We start from the raw sequence: 6,669 nt of genomic DNA on the forward strand, positions 1-6,669 counted from the left end.
CCATCTTGGGCTACTACCAGCCGTCCTCTGATTAGATCTATCATATCCTTGGTCCTTGGGACCACTGCTGGTCCGAGCATCTTGCGCTCTACAACTTCATCCTAACATAAGGGAGATCGACATTGTCTTCCCTCAAGGATCTCATAAGGCGATATCTCAATACTGACATATGATCTATTGTCGTAAGAAAACTCAATCCGTGTTAAGTGATCATTCCAATTTCTTTCAAGTCTATTGCACAGACTCTCATTATAGCTTTTAGCATTAGAGCTTTTGCTTCTCAATACCCATTCTTTTCCAGTTCGTAATCGCTACTACCTTTCATTCCTAATATTATACTGGTTATACTTTTGCTCGTTAGCGTTCTATAACCTTTTAATAACCACGTCAACCTTAGTATCACGAATGTGTTTCCATTCCGAATACTACCATAACTTTATTACTCCTTTTTCAGCTGTTTCTATTTCCCAAAGTTTGATCAATCATATAGAAGTAAAGGAGTTTGTTGAGAGATCACTATGATCATGAACACTTGTTCTATTGCAGAGTTAGTACAGAAGGTGGCTAGCCTTTAGTACTTGACAAGCAATTAAACAATAGCTGGTATCCTACTAGGCTTCTATCACACAGATAGATAGTCATTCGGCAATACCTCCCCTTCTGGAAGGGTTGTTCTTCTCAGCTTTTATAAAATGAAAAGAAGAGAAAAGAACGAATTGAAGAGAATTGTATATATGAAAAAAAAATATACTGCCATAAAATATCTGGCTTGGAACCTACCTCTAAACTATAGAGGTTTGTCATAGAAGAACAAAACATATATGTATTTATATCAACATCAAGTATTATAGCATCGCATTTCACGTGCCTAAATATTTTTGCTATTCCGTCCATCATTCTATGGACCCATGCTCTTCCTCGAGCTTATACTCAATCACCTTTGAAACTCCCTCGACATCGAAAATCGAATCTGGAATCTCATTTTATACATCATCGATAATAGAATTCTGTGCTTGCACCGCAACCTTCCTCGTATAGTAATACGACTCTCTATTGATAAGAGGGAATAAATATTCAATAGGTAGATACTCTACTTAACTAGTCTATCAATGATAACTTATACACTACCACGACCCGATTAGTGGTACTCAACCTCAACATCCATTCCAATACAACTCTCACGGTTGTAATCAGCTCATTACTCGCAGAATCATTGCTGCATTACTATGGTCCACCACTGACCTACTGTTGTCATTCACTTTCCATAAAATCTTAATATCTAACCATATGGAGTCCATACATGTCATATAGAATCCTTCTAAGGAGTTAACATAATCACCATTCATGATTCATGAAGAACACTCCTGATCCTGACATACATACATGACATGAAGTAGATAAAATTGCAGAAGAGTTTCAGTCAAAGCAACGATAGCAGGTGAATACCATTCTTAATCGTATGCCTTAAATAGAAGACTTAACTCAAGGTTCGTTTAGTCCTTTTTTTGAAATATGGTCCTGGCTTATCTCAAGATAGTATCTTCTGAGATAGATAGCCCGCTCATGGTGATTACACGAATTAAACCTTTACCAACTACTATTACGGTTGGGTATTGCACAGTCATCAGAAGGAATGTCAATCTTCCAAACCATAATACAACCTTCAAAGCTTTAACCATCATCACTGTATTCCTTTGGCACAAGCGCCTATAATTATCCTCTTACCTTTAAAGTGTCGGCCACCTCTTTGGCCTTTCCTGATAGTAACATTTCCCTACAGTCAATGTCATTTTAACCACTTCCAAATAAATTTTCTACCTCATTTCAATCACTGCTTATGTGAAGATGTTTTCCTTAAAATCTGATGAGTAAAAAAAAAATATCACCATTTTTCCATAAGTTATTGCCTCAGTCTTTAGAGGTTAATCACTGTCACGAATGACTCTCAATCATACTTAGAACATCTTTTATCTTAGGTCCTAATTTCCCTGAACAGTTTCGACCTTTACTGGTTCGATCCATACTTTCTCGTGGTTTAACACGTGCCCCACTTGGCATCATTATAATTACGTCATATCTCCTTTATCAACATTTCTATTCTTGAGAATTTTGAATATTACCTTTCTCCTTGTAAAACCTCTAAGGTTATCCTTGATTCGTTCCTCCTGTATTCCCTAGATACAGGGCATATCAAAATACCCTTTACTAATACTAGAACCATTATCTATATGCTTCTGAAAAATTTCTCCACTGATACTTAAAGGTCATCATTACCTTAACATTTTCCAATTCATACTGTCAAAACTCATACTATCCCTATTAAGGGTGAAATGCCAACCTTCATGCATTCCACTATGGTTCATCTCAAGTTATCGAAGTTATATCCTTAATTCCACCTTTAAAAGGTACCTGCATCCATCCATGGATAAATCAAGTCATATATCCTTGATAGATTATCTTATTCATCATTCCCACCTCGATAGTCTATACCTAATTTCATAATAGCATCCTTATTCAAATTGAGGTCAATCCATATGGCCTCCAAAAGATAACAATGGTCATCCGCTTTTCTTTCCTGATTTGGTAATGATAACATGGATGTTCTGGAAGATATTGGTCGTGTTCACGTGAACATCTTCTTAATAAATCCTCATTTTCTTTTGTTGTTTATCTCAACAGTCACCTCAATGTTGGGATATCTCTCATACCTGGCGTCTCCCTTTCTGGGTATCAAGCCACCGGTCTTACACTTCATATTCTTGAAGGTCACTTCCTTCATCCAATTTTCCTAATTTCTTACTTCCTTGTCTCCTCAGTCTATCCGCGTCTCATTATTTATCCTTCGAATTACCTCAAGGTTTCCTCGAATCCTCCCAACTTACAGGGGATAAAATATATGTATCTCTTATTCCTCCAACCATCAATTTTAACTCATGGTGAATCACCCTCATCCTGACGATTACATACCTTTCTATTTCTATTGCTACGAGTCTTTAGGGTTTCCTCATACCCAACTCCCTTATCATTCCTCAAACTCTATTACCGTTATATTCCTTTCCACTTCAATTTCTTTTTATTTTCCTTTCTCTTATCATTATTTCATGAACCAACACAACATAAGCATTGATTTCAAACATCCCGTCATTCTGTATTCGTGCCCTTAGAACGAATCTTGACAACTTTTACAACTTAGATTCATAATTCATCATACTCGTCTGCCTTTGTTCAGGCTCTAAAGCTTTTACACTATCTCCATAACCTTGGGAAATACTTTCTTGAAAACAATTGACTGAACTTAAATTAGTTTATTATAATCTCTTGCTCCGTGCCTTCCTTTGCCTTTCACCAGCAGGTGGCCTCTCTCTTAGGAGGGTAAGTGACAAAACAATCTTTTGTGATTCGTCCATCATTTAGAATCTCAAATGATTCCTATATTTCCTTTAGCGAGGTTCTTGCCTCGACTGGTTCAGCTTGTTCCTTGGAACTCTGAGAGCTTAGCGACTTAAAGGTCCTGAAAGAATTTCTCACCGTATTGTTTCCTCAGGGTCGTGGTTGGGGATAATAGTCTAAGTTCTGTCTAGAAAGGTCCATGAATTGCCGTATTGGAGTGCCGTCTCGGGTCTCCTTTCCTTACTCGACTTTCTGTTTCCTTAGTATGAAATGTTTCATCCTTCTCCCATACTTGGGGTTATCTTATACATTTTAAATCCTCATTTTCCACTTCATTATGTTATGGGTTCATTCTATCTTGATGGCAACCTCCCTGCCTATCACTCTCAGGTTTTGCTCTAAATCTTATTCCTCAAACTAGCTTTCATCTAAGATCTCATCTTTAAGCTCTTGAACATTTGGAACCCAAATTCTGTAGGAATACCTCATTATTCCCTTATCATCTTTCTCGGTTTTAATCTTTTATCTAATTGTTGGCTCTCTGCCTTCATTCATCACTTTTTCTTGGCACAATAATAATTTTCCAATAATTCAGACCGCATAGCGATCTCAAACAGCTTTTCGGTACCGGCTCCGGTTACCTTCACTTCTATTTCCATTTTCTCAAAATCTCTTATAAACTCTCCCAAAGACATTATCATCTTGAGTCTCTCCTTTTTACTAAGGGCATCAGCCACCACATTGGCTTTCCCCGAATGATAAAGAATCTCCCAATCATAATTCTTGATTAGCTCTAACCGCCTCATCTGGCGTATGTTGAGCTCTTTCTAAGTGAAAATGCACTAGAGCACTTATGGCTTGTGTAAATCTCGCACTTCTCTCCATACAAGTAGTGCCTCCAATATTTAGAGCAAAACTATTGCCACGAGCCCAAGCTCATGGGTGGGGATATCGAATTTTATATTCCCTTAATTGTCTTGACACGGACGCGATTATCTTGCTGTGCTGTATAAGAAGCACCCAAATTCCTTATGCGAAGCGTCACTACAAATCACAAAATCTCCTTTTTCCATCCGGCAACGCCAACATAGGGGCCATCACCAATCTTTGCTTCAGTTCTTGAAAGCTGTTCTCGCATTTCTCTGTCCATTCAAACTTCTTAGTCTTACGAGTAAGCCGCGTTAAAGGGGCTACTATCTTTACAAACTTGAACGAATCTCCGGTAGTGACCAGCCAATCCTACCTCTGGTAATTCCCAAACCATGGTCATCAATTCCTCAGTGGTCCTTTATTCATTCTTGTCAGGACCCTCCATGGGATTCTTCTCAGCAACAATCCCTTCTAGGACAACATCCTCAACCGCTACATCCTCAATATGAACATCATCCGGTCCCTCATTAGGGTGTTCCATTGGATCCACAATCTGATCTCCAATAACTAATAAAACATCATCGCGTTGTTGCTCCTCAACCTCAGGGTTCGGAGTCCCGCTACCATATATGATAACGAACTACGCTTCTATCACGATATTTATAAGGGTTCCCATAAGGGTTTTAACTGTCAGTACTACGTTAGGTAGCCCGATTATGAACTTGGCAAGAGTTCTTATTATCTTAGTGAACTTATTATTTTAACGTCATATCATCTCTGAGGTTTATAACGCTTGGTTCTGATACCATTTCTGTAACACCCCCAGATCCGGGGTCGGGGATCCGGGTCGTCACGGTCTTTCTTTCCACAATATCACTTCACTTAATTAATAAATAACCTTATGCTGTGACCCCACACTAACACACACCACAACCCGTTATAGTCTCAGAGATGAAATTGAAATAAGTACAAGTCTTTGAATCCACAATTTAAAAGTTATTACAACCCAAAATGATTACTTAATAAGTTTACAATTAATTGCCATTATCTACCACAAGTTATAATTATACATAATTGATTCTCAAAAGTAGATGGTCTGATCTATAATAGATCTACCTCTGCAGCTATAGCAGCTACAACATCAACGGGAAGACGCGGGACGCTTCCCATGCGCTTGCGCTGGGTCTGCTTGAGTCTGGCCATCCTTCCTAACTGTTGTTGTGTGATGAAGAAATAAAGCAAGAGTGAGCCTTACAGCTCGCAAGATAATATATAGTGTAATCAATAATGCAAGTATCTAATAGATAACTTACTGAAAACCTTTATCAAAAGTAAGATAATTACTTACTGGATATAAGCTTAAAGGAAGATGAAGTTACCAAATACTTCACTATACTTATATCATATATAAGGCTACTTGAACTACCTCTGTTCAAAGTATTATAGGTTTAAAAAAAAAGTCATCCCATACATGAGACCACAAGTTAAGACTTGAATAGATTCAATCTTTGAAATATTATTGAATGAAATAAAGTTACGAGATACTTTATTTAGTCCCGATATATATCCACATATATATCTCTTAAACATTTCCTGGAACCTCTGTTATGTAAAGTATGCACAGAGTTGGTAACATCCAATGAATTTTGGAAAGGAAAAGAATTTTGGCATAAACCCGATATCTTGCTGATCAGGCAAAGATACCAAGAAGTAACCTTTTCTACTAGTAGATGGATGAATCCCCCACCGGTCATCACCCTGGCCTCATTAGGACCTTGTGCTCGATCGCCACCCGGCCTCTTACGCGTTGATGGACTGCCACCCAGCCACTTACACTTTGATAGACCGTACCCCGGCCTGTCGCTTATGCCGACTCAATTAGATGGGCTTACTTCCCGAATGTTGGGTAAGTAATCAATTCATTTGTTTTCTCAAAACAGCAACCACGTTGCGAATGTAAAATACACCACAGAGCTGGATCCCCCAGGTTTTGAGCGAGTATTTAAATCCCCTTTGAAAGGAAGATCTTAAATATAAAAAAATGAGTTTTGGGGTCCACTCTAACTTTAAAAAATCATTTTGAAGACTCGAAAACATTTTTAAGAATGTTTGGAGTACTGCTGATTTATTAAAATAAATCAGTCCCGATATATTAGAAAATATCTGAATATTATTATCTAAATAATATTCTCATAAAGATAATCCTTATAAAAATAATCGAAGTAGAAGTTTTAAAACTTATACTTGAAATGGATATTAAATAACCAAAGATATACTTATATGAAAGTACTATCTTTATTTGAATAATCGAAAATAAGTTTGATTATCGAAACATTATTCTTTAATAAAATAAAGAATATTATTAAATAATAAGCGGAGTCATAATACCTCGAATGAATACTATAAATA

This window comes from Apium graveolens, chromosome 2, assembly GCF_009905375.1.
Source record: "Apium graveolens cultivar Ventura chromosome 2, ASM990537v1, whole genome shotgun sequence".
Lineage (NCBI taxonomy): Eukaryota > Viridiplantae > Streptophyta > Magnoliopsida > Apiales > Apiaceae > Apium > Apium graveolens.